Below are 18,684 nucleotides of genomic sequence, written 5' to 3'. Positions count from 1 at the left end.
TTTTATAATTTGGCGTAGTAAATACTGTAAAATATTTCCAGAAGATTTTAGGATAAACAAATACTTTTTGCTGATAATGGGAATCTTCAAAGACGCTTTAATGTATCAGTACAGATATGTTAGTTTATCTTTGAATGTATATATTTGCTTTTACTTAAATTATACTATAAAGTTATGGTATAGTGTTGGTAATCACCTTTAAAAATTGCATTGTTTTTCTTGTACCTAACCAAACATTAAGGCCGTACCTTGACCTTTAAAGGAGCGACGAAAGATACCAGAGACAAAGCCAAACTCATTAATAAACTAACAACGCCATGGCTAAAAATGACAAAAAAAGTACACTGATACAACAGTGTGCTGTATATCTTGACCTATAACGGTTAACTTTTATTAATTAATACTTGAACAGGGAGTGGTCTCATCATTGGCACTCAAACCACATCTTCCTATATCTATGATTATGTATTGGATGTATAATGGAATTCTATATACCCAGGCGAGAACGGATATTATCTTTTAATGTCAAATTTTTATATTACGTCATATTGTCATAATTTTAACCCTTTTTATATCTGTATAATTGTTAAATGCATAATATATTTGTCTGCAAGTATCATATGTTTATAATAAACGTGTATGTCATGCATGGAACTGATGAAGCATTTATAGTTGCTGCTCACAAGGAAGCTATTAAACCAAATGGTTGAAGTTGAAATCATCCCTTCGTAAATTTTACGGACGCCATCATGAGTTGGTTGACCGTTATGGAATAACCATTCCACAAATGATATCGTATAACGTTCCTAACGTCGTAATTGTATACAAGCTAAATGTGACATACCGAATTAGACTATTTACCGAATTGTTATAATATGAGCAACACGACGGAGTCACATGTGGAGCAGGATTTGTTTACCCTTCCGAAGCACCTGAGAAACACCCCTAGTTTTTGTGGGGTTAATGTTGCTTATATTTTAGTTGTCTATGTTATGTCATGTGTAATTTTGCTTGTCTGTTTGTGTTTTTCATTTTTAGCCATGGTGTTGTCAGTTTATTTTCGATGTATGAGTTTGACTGTTTCTCTGGTATCTTTTGTCCCTCTTTTAAGTAACTATTATACAATACTATAAATCATGTGACATAAAAGCATCTCACTATAAAGAATTTAAACATTGTTTCATTCCACTAGAAACTGAAATCAGATTTTATACTAGTTATATCCTGCAAAAGGTATGAAGATAATGTATGACACGCTCTACCTTGGAAGTATGTACTAATGACAAAACAAACATACACAATGTAATATCTTAAAAAAAGTTGAACATAATAGGTCCACTCCTTTGTTCTTAAGCACCAATATAGTGAAAAATAAAATGTACCTCGTTTAGAAAAGAATTCATTTTATGTTAGTAAGTATCATTAATTGTTATATTTTAAGAATGCATATGTTCATGATGGTGTAATAAACATAAACCGCTCTCTGAAAAGCAGAACCTTTTGTTAGATAAGATTCTTCAATTAATTATTGATTTTTTAATCCCGCATACAAGTGTATGTACAATTGTATATTGCTTTACATGTATGACCGCAAACGTCTCATTCTTTTTGTTAGGTTACGAAAACCAAATGCTTTTTTTTGTGTAATGAATTGATTTTTTTCTCCACCGTTTATTGTTTTAACATAATACAAGGAATACCGGTGCACATCCAATAATGCTTGTATAGTAGAATGGTGTAATGGTATCCCATTTAAACTATGGTATGATAGGTTCCTCTGGTCATGCTGGTTGAGTACCATCTCAAGTTCATTCATAGAAAGAGTAGAAAGTGAGGTTGAAATCATTCCTTCGATGATGTTTAGATGTATGATAATCCTCTGTCTTAGTTCAAACTTTTTTTTATGATTTATAAACATAGGATTCCCAAACACGCAACAAGTGTTGCCTGTCTTAATATGTATATGAACAACATACTCTATATATAAAATCTACTTTTATTGATTCTAAGATGCATTACAATATCAACAATGCATGTCGAACCGACTATTTAACACTGCATAGTTCTAAAAATCGGACATTCAAAATACATTACAATTCTATAGAAATATATGGTGTTTCAATTACATAGAAACACCATATGGTGACATTCAATACCAATGTGTTAACTTTTTGAAAATTTATCTTTGATAGGTTAAATGCAGAAATTTTGCCTTTTCTTTATTTACTAGACAAAAATATCGAAAATCGATGTTGACTAACATTTCTAATTGTATTTTTTTGTTAATTCAAAGTTTATTTAAAGGAATTTAATATGTGAAATGAATTCAAAAAATGCAACCCTTCTCATAACATAAGTTATTCACTATGTTCGAACAACTTAAAGATTAATTTAAAACGTGAAAACATGGAAAACAAAACTGCTCGTCCGGCTATGTAAACGATTAAATACAATCCTCACATCATGTTAACAAATTTAATTACAAAGTTCTGATTAGTCTTGCATTTTACATACATTTTTTTGGACCTAAGTCTACATGGCTGGTAACACAAACATCCATTTAGTGAGTAAATCTGGTTCTCTTCAACAAGTAAAATCACAAAAATACTGAACTCAGAGGAAAATCAATTTGGAAAGTCCATAATCACATGGCAAAATCAAATAACAAAACGCATCAAAAACGAATGGACAAGAACTGTCATATTCCTGACTTGGTACAGGCAATTTCAGATATAGAAAATGGTGGATTCAACCTAGTTCTATAGTGCTAAAATCTCACTTTAATAACAGTCTCATCAAATTCCGCTACATTTACATGATGCGTTAAATAAACAGTCACAATTAATCAAATAGTCAAAATATGGGTACATCAGTCATCATCGTATAACAGTTTTAAAAAGAACAATTTAACAGTCAAATTAAACAGTTGGTTAAGCGAAGACTGGTATCATAAGTGCGGTTTTTCGAATTTTAAATCAATTGGTGATGTTTAGTGATCAGCAAAGCTTTGTGGTTAGAGTTATGTAGTGACTAGTAATACGTATTTGAATTACATTTGTTATATTGTATTTGTCTAGCGCGAGACGTCCTACTTAAGGTAAATACATTTTGATCTTCACTAATGAGTTTCTTACAATCACAATTAAAGATTCATGGTCGTTATTATATAAACATAGGAATTTTGATTTATAAAAGTAAACCATAATAGGTCAAGGTACGGCGTTCAACACGGAGCCTGTGTTTATATATTAATCTTACCTCCCATACATTTCTAGGAATATGATAGGTTAAAAGCGTCCTCGTGGAAACCGTGTATATTTAATATTAGGTTAGTTGGAAGGCGGGACTTATTTCAAACACGGCTAGTAGTGGAGCTACGTCCCTTTATATTCCATATAAAGTAATTAGGAGGCGGGACTTATTTCATACACCGTTAGTAGTGGTGTTACGTCCCTTTAGCAAAACAGTACTGAGAAAATTTTTAAAGGTTTTGGCAGACGAAGAAAGTGATGATAAAGTCAAATAAATTCATAAAACATTTTTAAATATAAAAAGTTGTCATTGTTGGCATCTGTTTTGTTGGATCAAAGGAAGAAGTTTCTAAATCATGTTAATGCTAACTGTAATGAAGACTTGCTCATTTTGATAGGTCACTAGTCTAAATGTTACACATAAAGATAGTCGGTAAGATAAATTCGTTACATAGTGTGCTAGTGACGTAATACTGTTTATATGGGTCAGTAAATTCCATACGGGTATTCGAGCTTCGCTCTCACTCCATGTGGAATTTACTGACTCCATATATACCGTATTAGGTCATTATCACACTATGTAACTAATAATACACTGACTACCAATGTGAGGAATTCAAAAGTAGGTGATCAGACAAATGGAGTGAAAAGGAATTTTACAATAGCTAGTAGAGAGCATATACCAAACATATATTTCAAAATAATGCACAGTGTAAGCAATCTCTTTTTTTAAGACTAGGGATGAGTTTTACTTGTTGTGTTTAAAATTAAAGTCATAGCTTTGTTGAAGTGTGTTTCAAACATGTTGATATAATTGTGGACATATAAAGGATTTAATATTCCTCGTGTAAAAGTTTACCAATCCTGTACATTAAACCGTTATAGGTTGAAGGAATAAATGAATAGTTGCTGTATATGACATCTTTCTCGTGAATCTCAACAAGACGATATTTTCCACACTATGAACGATAACTCTTTTGAGTAATAAGACTAGGCACCGACGTGGGGCTTGGTTTTTGTGAATTGAGAAGACATTGTTTTTGCGGAATATTTGACTTTATGATTGTGCATCGTATTGTTAACAAAACTAAAGATTATTGGATATTTAAATTCGTGGTAAAGATATTATCATTACCTCTACGTAAATAAATAACCAACGAATAATATTGATTTTTTTAGTAAATCAAAAATGTGTATCAGGACAATAGTAGTCTTCAACCTAAGTCATCTTCAAACGAACGAAGATAATGTCGCTAATATAAAACTAATACCAGCGTGAACATGTATTTTTAATAGTGAACATGCTTACATCAACACTTGTTTATCACAGGACTGAATATAAAATTCATAAACATTTCATTAAATAACAAACTGCAACATGTATGTCCTCAAATTGATGTATTCAATTCAATTTAGTTTTGTATTAGTTTTTCCCCATCTTGACGATTGTATAATTAATAAGCAGATTACTACATTGTTTTCTTCGGTTATTGAAGTTTGTTTTTTTAATGTGGCTAGCAAAGGATTTTTTGCTATTTCTTCTAGTCGGGTGTTGTGAATCAGTATTGAAGGTGACACCAGAAACGAAGAAGACTGTCAAATATGAATGATTAATTCTTATAAATGTGATGTCGAGGTACAACAAAAAATACGAATTTCAAAGTAATGCGATTAATCAAATCTATTAAATACCTATTCATATAATCGAATAATAATTTACAATATGAGTCTTTTCCTGTATCCTCCGAATGTTCATTTAACCATTAACCTTGTTTATGTTGTTTTATGACACATCCGTAAAAAAACCACGTTGCTCATAAAAAAGTGTTCTCGCTACATTGAAGACCCATTGGTTGCCTTCGGCTGTTGTTTACTCTATGGTCGGGTGGTTGTCGCTTTGATATATTCACCATTACCTTTCTCAATTTTATTACTTTGCTATGGCATAATAATTTCACATAAATATCTTGGCCTCCGTCTGCTGTTGCAGTTGAAATCGGACAAAACAAAATTACTTGTAGAATCAAATCTAACACAATCTGCCTCGGGGTCACTTGCATATAAAGCATCATAATAATTTAGCTGTAAGTTAACTCCATATATATTCTCAAATGTTTGATTTGTCATCCACTGTTCTCCTTTCAAGCCAATCCACATGCCTGGCTTACCTGAAATTGTACAGCACTTTCTATTTTGTAAATACCAATACGAGTAGCAGTACCAATTATTTCGTTTTGTAAGAGATGTTTTACACACATACAAGTCAAATGTTATAATACTATTAAAAAAATAAAAAAAGATTTGGATTGCAGGGTCCCTTCTAGATCCTCATAATTATTAAATATCCACATCGCCAAATAAGTAGGTAGAATAAATGCTGATTGGCACGTGATAGACCATGCAAGCAATAGAACTAAAGATTATATGTAGTGTACACTTGGATACATAATTAGGATTTTTCAGTATATACTGCCCAAATTTAAACCAATTCATTTAATACACTGTTATTATTTTGGGTCAATCTTACATTATTCAAACGATACCGTTAACATAGAAAACGTATTGCACAAATGACAACTTGTATGCTACATAAAAATTGGGAGAACAGACATACCATATAAATAAATTGAATTGAATTGGACCATATATATATTTGTACTTACAGCTCGTAAAATTTAATGCAAAATCCCATTTCTCCTTTGATGTTAAACTAATCAAATCACCGCCATTATCTTGACAGTGTTGTCTAGCTTCATATGATGTTTTTGGCTTACTCTGATACTCATACATTTTCAAACATGTATTGACGTTTGGATCATAGTAATATCCTTTATTTGTACAACCTAAAATCAGATAATGGGTTAATAACAATACACAGTACTGAATGTGGAGACCTGTATTTTTGTCTTTTTCGTAATTATACCCCCGCTTTCAAAAAAAGGGGGATATACTGTTTTACCTCTGTCTGTCAGTCCGTCCGTCCGTCAGTCAATTCGTTCCATGAGACTTTCGTCACATTTTTCTCAGGAACTACACATCCACCCTTTCTGTAATTTGGTATCAACATTTATATATGTCAGCCATACCGTGTGATGCATTTTCAGATTCATCATTCATCTACTTCCTGTTTACCGAACACTTGTATGATTTTACACATGATAGCCAAGTTGAAAATTTTCGTCACATTTTTCTCAGGAACTACAATACAAGGATTTCTGAAATTTGGTTTCAGGATTTATATAAGTCAGTTATACCGTGTGATGCGTTTTCAGATTCATCACTCGACAACTTCCTGTTTATCGAACACTTGCATATTTTTATACTGTTTATTAATATTATCCACTTGCGGCGGGGGTATCATCAGTGAGCAGTAGCTCGCAGTTTCACTTGTTTACATTTAATTGTTCATTTGTTTTATTTTGAAATTATTTAGAAACTCGGGTTTTATCTACATTGTTGTACCTCAGGCAAATTGACCGATTGTTTGGCTATGATTTTGTCATATAGCTCTTTAACTGTTGCGGGTCAAATACATCATTGTTTTTCGAATATTCGACTTTGAGCTGTTCTTGGAAAGATCAGTACAAAATAAAAGCTCTGTATGTACATACGAAATTTAAAAAGGGTTGTTTTCCTTTTTCAAATACATTCGTAAATGTAATAATTTAAAAAAAAACATATCGTTTTCCCTATTGATTTCAGTCCAACCTAAAACTTGTTATCCTACTGGAGGAATACGCTTTTTACGTTTTAAAATGTTATTTTACAGGCATCTTTTAGTCTAATTGCATAAAGAAAAATGCTGCCATGTCAGATGTTGTTTTTTACACAAATGTGGGATGTTAACCTCATGGTACAAAACTTAATAAATACCAGCCACATCTTATTCAATAAACCAGATTTTTACCAGTACTGTTTGTTTTTCAGATATTTTGTCTTGAAAACGTATAATGCAAAAGTATTTGATACATCACATCGCTTAAGATTTTATCGTTTTGTATATCAAGACTACAAGTTGACATATGACGTCAAAAATACGCAGTATTTAAAAATAAAATATATAGGGTCAATAAACCACAAAAACAGAGAAGGTTTGTTTGAATAGCAAATTTATTGAGGACAGACTTTTTATTTGGAACTGAAAAATGCAAATCTTTGAAAATCTTCATTTGTTTGTCTGATATCAAGGGTTTCCAATCATCAACTACTGAACAGTTTTAGTTTAAACACATTTATTTATAGTGGATTGGAAAACAAGTTTTGCAACTTATATTACATGTATTATTCCCTTTCCATTTAGCGGGTACGAGTGCTGCCTTGTGGCGGCATTAGCTTACTCTTTTTCGAAATCTACAAGGGTGTCTTTAACGTGCAAGAGATATAGCTCTCTCTTAACACGGGTCAGTCATTTATCGTCCCCATCCGACGGACTATCATCGTTTCCTTTAAGACCATACTCGCAGATGGTAAATATCTACTGAACAGGTTTTGTCTGTCTTTCCACGAAATATTTATTAAAATTTGTTTTTAAATGTTTATGGATTTTCATGCTCTGTGAAAACTTGCGCAAACAATGTTAAATTTGCATTAAAAATCGAATAGGCACATGAATACAATGAAATAGGGATTACATAATACTACTTCTAGATAATAGCCAAAGTCTCTTATAATGCTCACTCATCTTCGTCATTGCTTAAGATAGCTGGTAAATAAGTTTAAAATATTCTAAAACTGAAGCTCTCAAACAATGCAGAACTAATGGAGTCATATTAGGTGATACACAGCTATAAACAGAAAAAAGAAAAAGTAAATAGAACATCTAAAAAAGAAGATGTAGTATAATTGGCAATGAGACAACTCTTCACAAGAAACCAAATGATACAGAAATCTACAACTATAGGTAAACGCACGGTCTTCAACAATGAGCAAAGTCCATTACGAATAGTCAGCTATAAAAGGCCCCGAAATTATAGATGTGAAACAATTGTAACGACCTAACTAACGGCCTAATTAATGCACAAAAATTGATAGAAAAACAAATATGTAATACATCAACATACGAAAACGACTGAATTACAGAAGTCTACTTACCTTCTTTGTTTACATTGTAAATTTCAACTTCAGATGTCATGGCATCAACACTTCTACGTATTCCTCCAAAAGTCATACATGTTTTACCTATTCTGTTCCAGATGAATGTGTTGCAAGGTTCACCTATATTAGATATGCAGTGTCTAGCACAGCGTGTGTCAGATTGAACATATATTTTCTCCATTTCAGGATTCGGAAGACACAGTGGATACATGCTTGAAAATTTTATATTTACCGCATTTACTTTTCGTTGTAAGGAATTCGCGTACGTAGAACTAAAGATTAAAAGTAACTCTATAACAAGGTTCATGTTTTGACCTTGTTAATGTAATATTTTGGTTGTATGCCCTTCCAACTCAGTACCGTCAATGTTAAGGACTTGCACTATTCATAAAGTGTTCATCTTAGGTAATTTACTATTTTCTGAGATGTTGTTATCAATTTGCAAGCTATGCAAAAATTATAATGTGATGTGGTATGGTTATTGATTCGCAAGCCTTCGATATACTAATGTCTTCACTTTGAAGAAGAGTCAGCTGATAAAGACAATTGAGCATTGTCAGGATACTTAATCCTTTTTACGACGTCCGACCTCAGTGGTGTATTATTACTTATCCCTTGGATTCAAAAAGCATCCTTTTTAAATTTTCCTCGGAGGTAAGTATTTTTGTGTTTTTACTTTTTACATACATTTATAAAGCGTGTTCACAAAGGTATAGAAGTGTGAAGCATCTTGACTGTCAATGACTAAAATTGGAATGAAGGATGCATAACATTTTGAGCTATATTTGCCCTGGATTTATAGCAAACAACTATAAAGCATAATTGACTATGCGAATATAAGGTTTCAACATACTTTATTGGAGGAATGACTTAAATATATGGTTTACGAAGAAATAACATAAAAAATGTAGTGTACAATAAATAACCCGCATGTTATTTCGAATTGAGAGAAAATAATAATATTAAAGTAATTCCTTGTAATTTTAAGCCGTAATAAATCATGAAAAAAACGTCTCGGTCACATGAAGACGCGTTATATATACTATTAAAAAAGGAACATCTCACCAATTGTATAGTAATTACACTGAGGTTTTCAACACTGTTGTTTTTACTTCAAATTAACCTGAACAAATATACAATGACATAAATGACAAAGGCCGTCGTAGAAAATGACAAAAAAGTAAAAATATACTATAAGAAAATTCCAATGTAGTTTGTGGGATCTTAGTTTAAATCGATACATTTTTTCAAAATTTACAAACATGTAGTAAATAAGGAGATTTTTCACATTATTATAATACATAATATGAGTTAGATGTGCTTTTAGTCAAGCATCAGCTTGTTAAGTCCTGTCAGATTAAATTTTGTTTGTTTGATAAAAAAAATATAATCAAACAATAATGTTGAGCTGAAGTATTAAAATATAGCTAATGTGTTTTTATGACAGGTATGGTTGTGTCAGGACTTTTATATTTGATAATCTCCTTATATGGCCAGGTGGAAAAAAAGTGCGTGTTTAATTTAATTCAAATAAACACATTAATAAAAATACAGCAACATAAATATTGTTATCGCTTAGTTGAAATACCTTACACATAAATGACGATTTTTTTCACAAAATTTGCAGTTTTAATGAGGATCTACACTGGTTGTGTTCTGAAACATTCAAAGATGCTAGTAATTAAACGTACCTGAAATTTGGAAAATCTTACAAAAATGTTTACAAAATTTGTTCAGACGTGATCAAAGTAATCATCAATGTAATTTTTAATTTTGTAATCGAAGTCATCTACAAAGAACCATTTTTTCTAACTTATGTAAATAAAATAATCCTTTAAAATGTAGCTAGTCTTCCATAATGCTTTAATGATAGGACTTTTAACTCTGTTAACTCAAATGTTTTAATTTGATGTGTTCATGCGATTCATCCTTTCATCCAAAAGATTTGCATCTAACTAATAGATTTTTTCATTTTATCAAATACATAAGGCTGGCATATTATGGAAATTTGAAACATCTTTAATATTTTAAGAGCCCGCGTCCTTCAATAGCAATTTTGCAGAAAAAAACTGTCCTAAAGTACACTTACCTTGAATGTGTTTGATCATTGTATTTACTATATAACCAAAAAAAAACATTATTTGACTATTTTTGGTTGTTGTGTTGCTGTTGTTCAATAACTAAATTATGTAAATCCAAAGGGCTTCTGTTTAGATATTTATCTATCTTGTATGTTTATGCTCTAATGGACGATAAAATAAAATTGAACTATATATATATATATATAAGTACGTCTGAGTAACAATAACATCTTCATGCCTTATATATCATGTACTGTAGTACGCCGCTAGATTCAAACTGACGTGGAAAGGTAACACATGCCCACCGAAAGCTCTTTTTTGAGAGCCCAGGTGGTCGTGTGGTCTAGCGGGACGGCTGCAGTGCAGGCGATTTGGTGTCACGATATCACAGTAGCATGGGTTCGAATCCCGGCGAGGGAAGAACCAAAAATTTGCGAAAGCAAACTTACAGATCTAACATTGTTGGGTTGATGTTTAGACGAGTTGTATATATATATATATATATATATATATCTATTAAGCATTGAATTTAAAAACAGAGACTACAGTACTATATAATATAAATGTATGTTACAATGGGATTAAATACCTTCCTGTGTTACTGTATTTAGGAAATACACACAACTAGTTGCAGTATAATGTTTTGCCGTAGACAGCATATATGCATATGTATACTTTGTTCGTGTTACTCGTGCGTATCATATTTAAAAAAGACGCCGCTCTTGGTTGATTTGCTTCATTAATTGTGATGGAGGTGTATACAAATTTGGTGAATTTTTATTTTTATTTCTATCGAAAATAATGAAAAGTATTACATTTTGTTCTGAAAGAGTGATAACTCAAAGAAGATCGACTACAAATGCGCTTCTTACTTTTCAAAGTCGACAAATTCAAAGTAATGTTTTTTTTCTATTTTCCTTGAATAATATATTAATCGTATACATAGAAAATATTTTGATTAGAAATATTCTACCGAGTCTCACATCACCTTGTATATGTAAATGTTTAACATGACAGTTAAGGATTTGTAGTGGGATCCTAATTTGTATCATGTTGTTCTCTGGATGTCATAGTATACAACCCTCCGTAAAGTTTATTGTGATGAAAAAAATATTTGATAACTAATTACATGTATATATAATGTAGCCTTAATAAACATGATAAATAATCGTAAAAAAAAACCTATACGTATATGTGTCTGATTTTAGCCCCCAAAAATTAATTTAATAACAAAAATAGTTTTATTATAATACGTTTACTTTGCACTATGCAGCTTATAATCTGTAATCACGTATTTTCACTTGAAGAATTTCACAAACGTAACACATTAAGAGGGCTCTGTTTAAGTGATACAAACCTTTTTCCTTTTACCGTTTTCCTTTTGTAGACACGACTGTTGATATTTCCTTTCATGTCTATCTTCTTAATGAAGCTGCAATTTGAACCTGCATTTCCCGGCAACTTTCTATCATATAGATGATTTACCGTATAGCGGGTTATATTCGCGGGTTGTAAATTTTCGCTTATTTTCGCGGATAGAAAAAAAACGCTAAAAGGAATTCCGCGAATTTAGAGGTTTCATTCAAAGGTATTTATACAAGTTTTCAATCCGCACAAAATAATAACCGCCAAAATATTTCGTTTACCTAATTCAATAAAAAAAATCCCGAAATTTTACACCCGCAAAAATAAACCGCTATACGGTATTATTTTTTTGTTTTGTTAAATCGTTCATTAAGGTTAATAATTTTATGGTAAATTTAATACATGTGTATGTGTATACATTTATATTTCTGTCCATTTATTAAAACACAACAGACATTTCCGTATCAGCACACTAATTACTTGAATTATATGGCTAAATTAACTTGAAAATCATGGAACTTTTAGAAAGATTATTTGATTTTCTCCGAAAAGAAATTTGTGTTCTTTTTTTGGCTTAAATGTTCAGTTTATAAGCATTTTGATTCCCTTAATATTTATTAAGAAAGTGGCCACTGAAACATCAAGTCACTAGGGAAGGCTGGCATATTATGGAAATTTGAAACATCTTTAATATTTTAAAAGCCCGCGTCCTTCTATAGCAATTTTGTAGAAAAAACTGTCCTAAGGAACACTTACCTTGAATGTAATTGATCATTGTATTTACAATATAACAAAATAAACATTATTTGACTATTTTTGGTTGTTGTGTTGCTGTTGTTCAATAACTAATCTAAATTCAAAGGGCTTCTGTTTAGATATTTATCTATCTTGTATGTTTATGCTCTATGGACGATAAAATAAAATACCAGATTAGAAGATGGGGTATAAACTCATCATAGATACTGATTTGTTGTATTTTTGGATATGATTGTTGATAAGCCAACTACCCATCGGTTACAAATGTAGTGAAGAAGAATATTTCATAACACCGGTACCATATAGTAAGAACATAGTGTATAGTTAACGTTATCACTTAAATTTATTTTCGCAGGCAGGTTACTTACATATAATATGCACGATCGTTTACAGTTTTTCTCAAATACTTGACACGATAGGTTGTATCGATCGATTGATTAATTGATTGGTGTGTAACGCCATTTTCAACACCATTGTGCCATTTCGTGGCTGTCAGTTTTTATCAATGGAGGAAGCCCGGATAGAACCACTGACCTTCGGTTAGAAAACTGACATTCATAATCAATTAAGATTGGAGTCGAGTGCACCAGCCAAGTTCGGGATTAGAACTCAAAACGTCAGTGCTCACAGGCTTTATAATTAGCTAGTGAAACATTAGTTCGACTACTTTTTTCTCCTAACTACTCAGTTCAAATGACCAATAAGGCCGAACTATATCTATTTAATCATTGCATTTAAAAACAGAGACTACAGTATCATAATATAAATGTATGTAACATTGGTGTTTAATACCTTCCATAGTGACTTAATGTTTCAGTAGCCACTTTCTTAGTAAATATTCAGGGGATCAAAATACTAATAACGTGCACATTCAAGCCAAAAAGAGAACACAAATTTCTTTTAGGAGAAAAATCAAATAATATTTCTCAAATCCCTGATTTTCTAGTTAATTCAGCCATATAATTTAAGTAGTTATTGTGCTGGTACAGAAATGTCTGTTGTGTTATAATAAATGGACAGACATATAAATGTATACACATACACATGTGATAAATTTTCCATAAAAATATTAACCTTAATGAACGATTTAACAAATAAAATGATACTGTCTACGTAACTAGGTTTCATAATACCGTATATCGGGTTATTTGTGTGGGTGCAAAATTTCGGGATTTACATTGAATAAGGTATACGAAATATTTTGGCGGTATTATTTTTGGCGGATTCAGAATTTTTATCAATACCTTTGAATAAACCTTTAAATTGGCTGAATTGCAATTAGCGATTTTGTTCTATGCGCGAAAAAAAAAGCGAAAATGTACACCCCGCGAATATAACCTGCTATACGGTATATCGTTTATATGATACAAAGTTTGCGGGAAACGAAGCTTCAAACTGCAGCGCTAGCTAGCTTCATTAAGAAAATAAACATGAAAGGAAAACTCAACAGTCGTGTCTTCAAAAGGAAAACGGTACATGAAAAAAAAGTTGTATCACTTAAACATAGCCATCTTAATGTGTTAAATATGTCAAATTCTTCAAGTGATAATATGTGATTACAGACTATAAGCTGCAAAGTGCTATAGTGCAAAGTAAACGTATTATAATAAAACTATTTTTTGTTATTCCATTATTTTTTAGGGGGTTAAATCAGACACATAAAGAGGGTTTTCCCGATTATTTATTAAGGCTACTTAATATATTCGTGTCATCGCATAAAACTTTACGGAGTGTTGTATACTGTAACGGTTATTGGGTTCGGGATTGTGAACTTGTTTTTATGTTGTTCGTTCTATAAATAAAGTTTGAGTACTGCAGACCCCTTTTTGTCACAGCCAAGCTTTTGTAGATCTCTCCTATTTGTACCAAATAGAACCCACGTTGCTTGAGAAGTGTTTCAGGCATCACACTGGTGTCAGAAGTGTCGACTATTGTGAATTTATTCGACTGAGAAGTTTGGAAATTCATCAAAAGTCGCCAGTTTGGAAAACCACGGGAGTCGACGATTGGGCAATCCAGAATCGGATCCCCGTCAATCACAACCCAAACATAATTACTCCGGTGAGATCGTATGAATTGTATACTTTAAATACTTTAAATTGGTTTAATTTTACAAAAAAATTAGCTGACGAAAATTTGTAATTGAGAAAAAAAAAATTCCGGTGGCTCCGACCTCGTCACCAAATTACCGGACATACAAAAAAATTAAATTATTTTTTTAATATTTTTTTTATTCAAAATTTGCATTTTGTATCATTATTATTTGCATATTATTGGATTGTTTCATGTAATACGTGTTTTTTTAAGTATTACAGATCGAAATTACAAAATAAAGGACTTATGAGTGAAACTGGTCTACACATCTATCTCAGGGCTAATCCACTCGTCATCCCACAGCGTGAGAGTGACCTGTTTGCTGTACTTCTGTCCGATAGTCAAGGAACTAAATTGGAGAAGGTCAATACAGACAACATATTAATTTTCACCTGCTAAGAGACGGGCTTCATCCGAAAAGAATATTGGCACAAAAGTTGTTGAGAAGGTTACAACTTGACATATGCCAAGAGTTGGTTAGATAGGGAATCATTTTCATTACACGTCGATCCACAGGAATTACAATCTTTATAAATTGCAATTGAATAATAAACATGAATGACGATACAGTAGTAGAGACGGGTTCTGATCGAACAGTCAGCGAAGATTCCCCGCTAAATGGTGATCAGTTAGGCATAAAAATGCTAAACGTGTTAGAAAGAATGGGTAACGATACGGGAACTTTGACTGACACCATGACTAATATGTTTGGAAAGCAGGAGGAGGTTTCTGCCAATACAATGCAGCTACTCTACCAACAAAGTAGAAGAATTGAACAGTACCTGTTTACAGAACCGGGATATATTGAAATTCGACATTAAGAGCACAGGAACTAATACTTCCGGTTACACAGATGACGATTTTTCTGGGTCTTCTATTTGTCGAAAGTATGGATTATATGATGGAAATAATGAACACCTAGACCCTGAGTTAGGTGAAAACAAACCAGTGGACAGTTTCAAGGTTGGCAAAGAGAACAGTCACAGACCATCTACGTTCGATCAAGATAGCAAGCCGAAATCGGATATACAGTTCGGTCGTGGGAACAGTCCCAGACCACCTTCATTTAGTTTAGATAATCAACAAATAGGATATTTGCAGTTCGGTCGAGAGAACAGTTCCAGGCCATCGTCCCAGAATTCAGATGATGACAGACAGACGGAAGTTTGCAGTTTGGTCGCAGGAATAGTCCCAAACTAAATGCTAATTCACACACAGCATTGTCATCAACAACAAGGGATACAACAACACAGAATTTAGATGATGACAGACAGACCGGGAGTTTGCAGTTTGGTCGTGGGAACAGTCCCAGACCAAATGCAAATTCACACACACCATTGTCATCAACACCAAGGGATACAACAACACTCCCCCCTTTTAGACCGGTGTTAAGCACTATAGAAAGATGGGAGTCTAGGGCGAGTCCCTCGGGGGGGGGGGGGGGGGGGGGCACTTCCTATGTAATAACTGGTAGGGATGAGCCGCTGGAATAGGTCACTATTTTATGCTTTATGATATATGAAAAGGGTGAGAAAATCAGATTAAATATATCAATAGGTTGATATTATCACTTGCTGGATTATATCATAAGTATCTGAATCTAATCAAATGTTCGTATTTATTTTTGATGCGGTTAAACCACAGTCGTAAATGCATTAGCTATTTGTCAACCCAATTAAACTCTATTTATACAATGTGGTATTTCCACTGAGGTTAGTTATAGATGCAATAAATCCAATCATTTTGACATTTCCACCTAATTAACATTGAAAAGTTTGTATACATGAAACATTTAAAGAAATTCCATAAAATAGTGTCAGCGTCCTTCAAGAGGGAACGGCAAATGTGACTTTTTATCAGTTTTTAAGTAATGTTAATCTCAGTAAAAGTGATACTATGTGAAGTGCTACTACGTTTATCTGACAAAACATATTTTATTGTCTTTTGAAATTGAAAATAAAAGATAAAAAAGGGGCAAATAGAGGAAAGTGTTTAAGATGTAACGAATTCATTGGAAAAGCAAGGTGTGATTATTGTGACTGTGTTGCTTCTAAACAAGAACGTAAAATGAGCGGGACCTAAACATTTATGCATATACTAATGTACAAGAAGATGAAAAATATCCAAATATGTGTATAGGTCTGTTTTTTGTTCATTAATATATGATAAGGTATATATTTTTAATAAACAAAATATATGAAAAGGGTGGGGTACTTGATGTCTCAGCTGCTCACCCCTACCAAAAAAAGTTTGAAGTGGCCCCCTGAGGCGAGTCCCATGAACACAAATAATAGACAAGATTTGATAAGAAACATACAACCTTCGTTTTCTAGTGATATTGAAGCTAGGCACAGTAGTAACAATACACAGCAGACAAGACAAAAAGTAACAAAGAGTGACGTTCCCCATCAAAAACTTCCAACATTTGACGGAAAAGATGATTATGAAGGGTTTATTATCCCATTCAACAGAGCAGCTAGGAGAAACGAATGGACAGAGGAGGAAAAGATAGATACATTGAATGCCTGCGAGGACAGGCGAGTAAATTTATGACAGCAATTCCTCGACAGGAAAGAGATAGTTTTGAATCCCTGTCGCGTCACCTGGAAAACAGGTTTAACCGAAAGAGCCCATCCTCTGCACGAAAAAAACTATCTGATTTAAGACAACACAATGAAAAGAATGAAGAGTTTGCTGAAGAAGTAAGACGATTAGTCTCAAGAGCATACCCAACAAGTAGTATCGAGTTACAAGAGGAACTTGCAGCGGAACACTTTTTGAAGGGCCACAAGAACGCCAAACTTGCATATGAAGCTTTAAACCGACAACCGAAGACTGTATCTTCAGCACTAGATATTGTTGTACAACTACAACACAATTATCATGCTACGTTGGGCAGGGGTGTTGATTATAATACAAAACAAAGGGCCAGACGCGTTACGTGGAAAGATGAAGAGGAAAACAGTAATGACCAATATGAAGGGATGGCCAGCGTTAGGCAGTAGGTAAATTCATTTCGGAAACCAGATAATCAAACATTACAGAATGAAATCAAAGCACTAAGATATCTTTTGGAAAGGGCCATGCTGCATAATTCAAAACCAGCTACCTTGACAGCACAGTCAATGGGATGTTATTTTTCTGGCGATAAAAGCCATTTCAAACGTGATTGTCCAAAAAGATCACGATCCCCCAGCCCTATAAGAAGACAAGATACTGGTGCTGATTGTGAAAGGAGATCTGTTTATCAAATTGGCCAAGAGGACAAGATTTACTCATCCCAATTCAAGTCAATGGCAATAAGGTCGATGCTATAGTCGATACAGGAGCAGATGTAATGGTACTTTCACGATCCTTTGCAAATTGTTTTGGTTTGAGCGGTACTACCGGTATAAAAGCTTGCTTATTGAATGCAGAAAATGGGAAATAATGGAGGCCGACATGAATATAGTTGCAAAGCTTCAACTGGGTAAAAAGGAGATACTTTGGAAAGTATGTATTGCTCCCATAAGAGATGATATTTTAATTGGAATAGACTTACTGAAAGAAGTAGATGGTATCATAATGGCCAGACAAGGTGATCTGCTGATAAATAATGAGCTGATACCAGGACGGTATCGAAAAGAAAATGATTGCCAAATATCAAGAGTGACGGCTGAAATGGAAACCACTTTATATACTTTAAAGCCCATGGACGAGAAAGATGTATTTGGAGGAGTTGATAGTCTAAAAGAAAGTATTGTTGATGTTTTAGACCCAGCTTCCTTACAAGACAACACTGGATCGGTTTTAGTGGAAACTCGCCTACAGGATAATCTTGAAAAAGATCATGTTTCATACATGGACGAGGTAAGTGCGATTGGTTCAAATGTACCACATGAGCCGAGGACACAGGCTCCAGACTCAGGTGGATTTGAGAACAAGAATATTAAGATATCGCAAGAATTTGTTGTCGACATTTCAGATGCTTATGATGCGGTTAACGACGATAAATCTGATAGTTCAAATAAAGAGAATTCACTATTTGAAGACTATATCATATG

The sequence above is a fragment of the Mytilus trossulus genome, chromosome 12, assembly GCF_036588685.1.
Source record: "Mytilus trossulus isolate FHL-02 chromosome 12, PNRI_Mtr1.1.1.hap1, whole genome shotgun sequence".
In the NCBI taxonomy this organism is placed as follows: domain Eukaryota; kingdom Metazoa; phylum Mollusca; class Bivalvia; order Mytilida; family Mytilidae; genus Mytilus; species Mytilus trossulus.
This window is presented reverse-complemented; position numbering follows the sequence as displayed.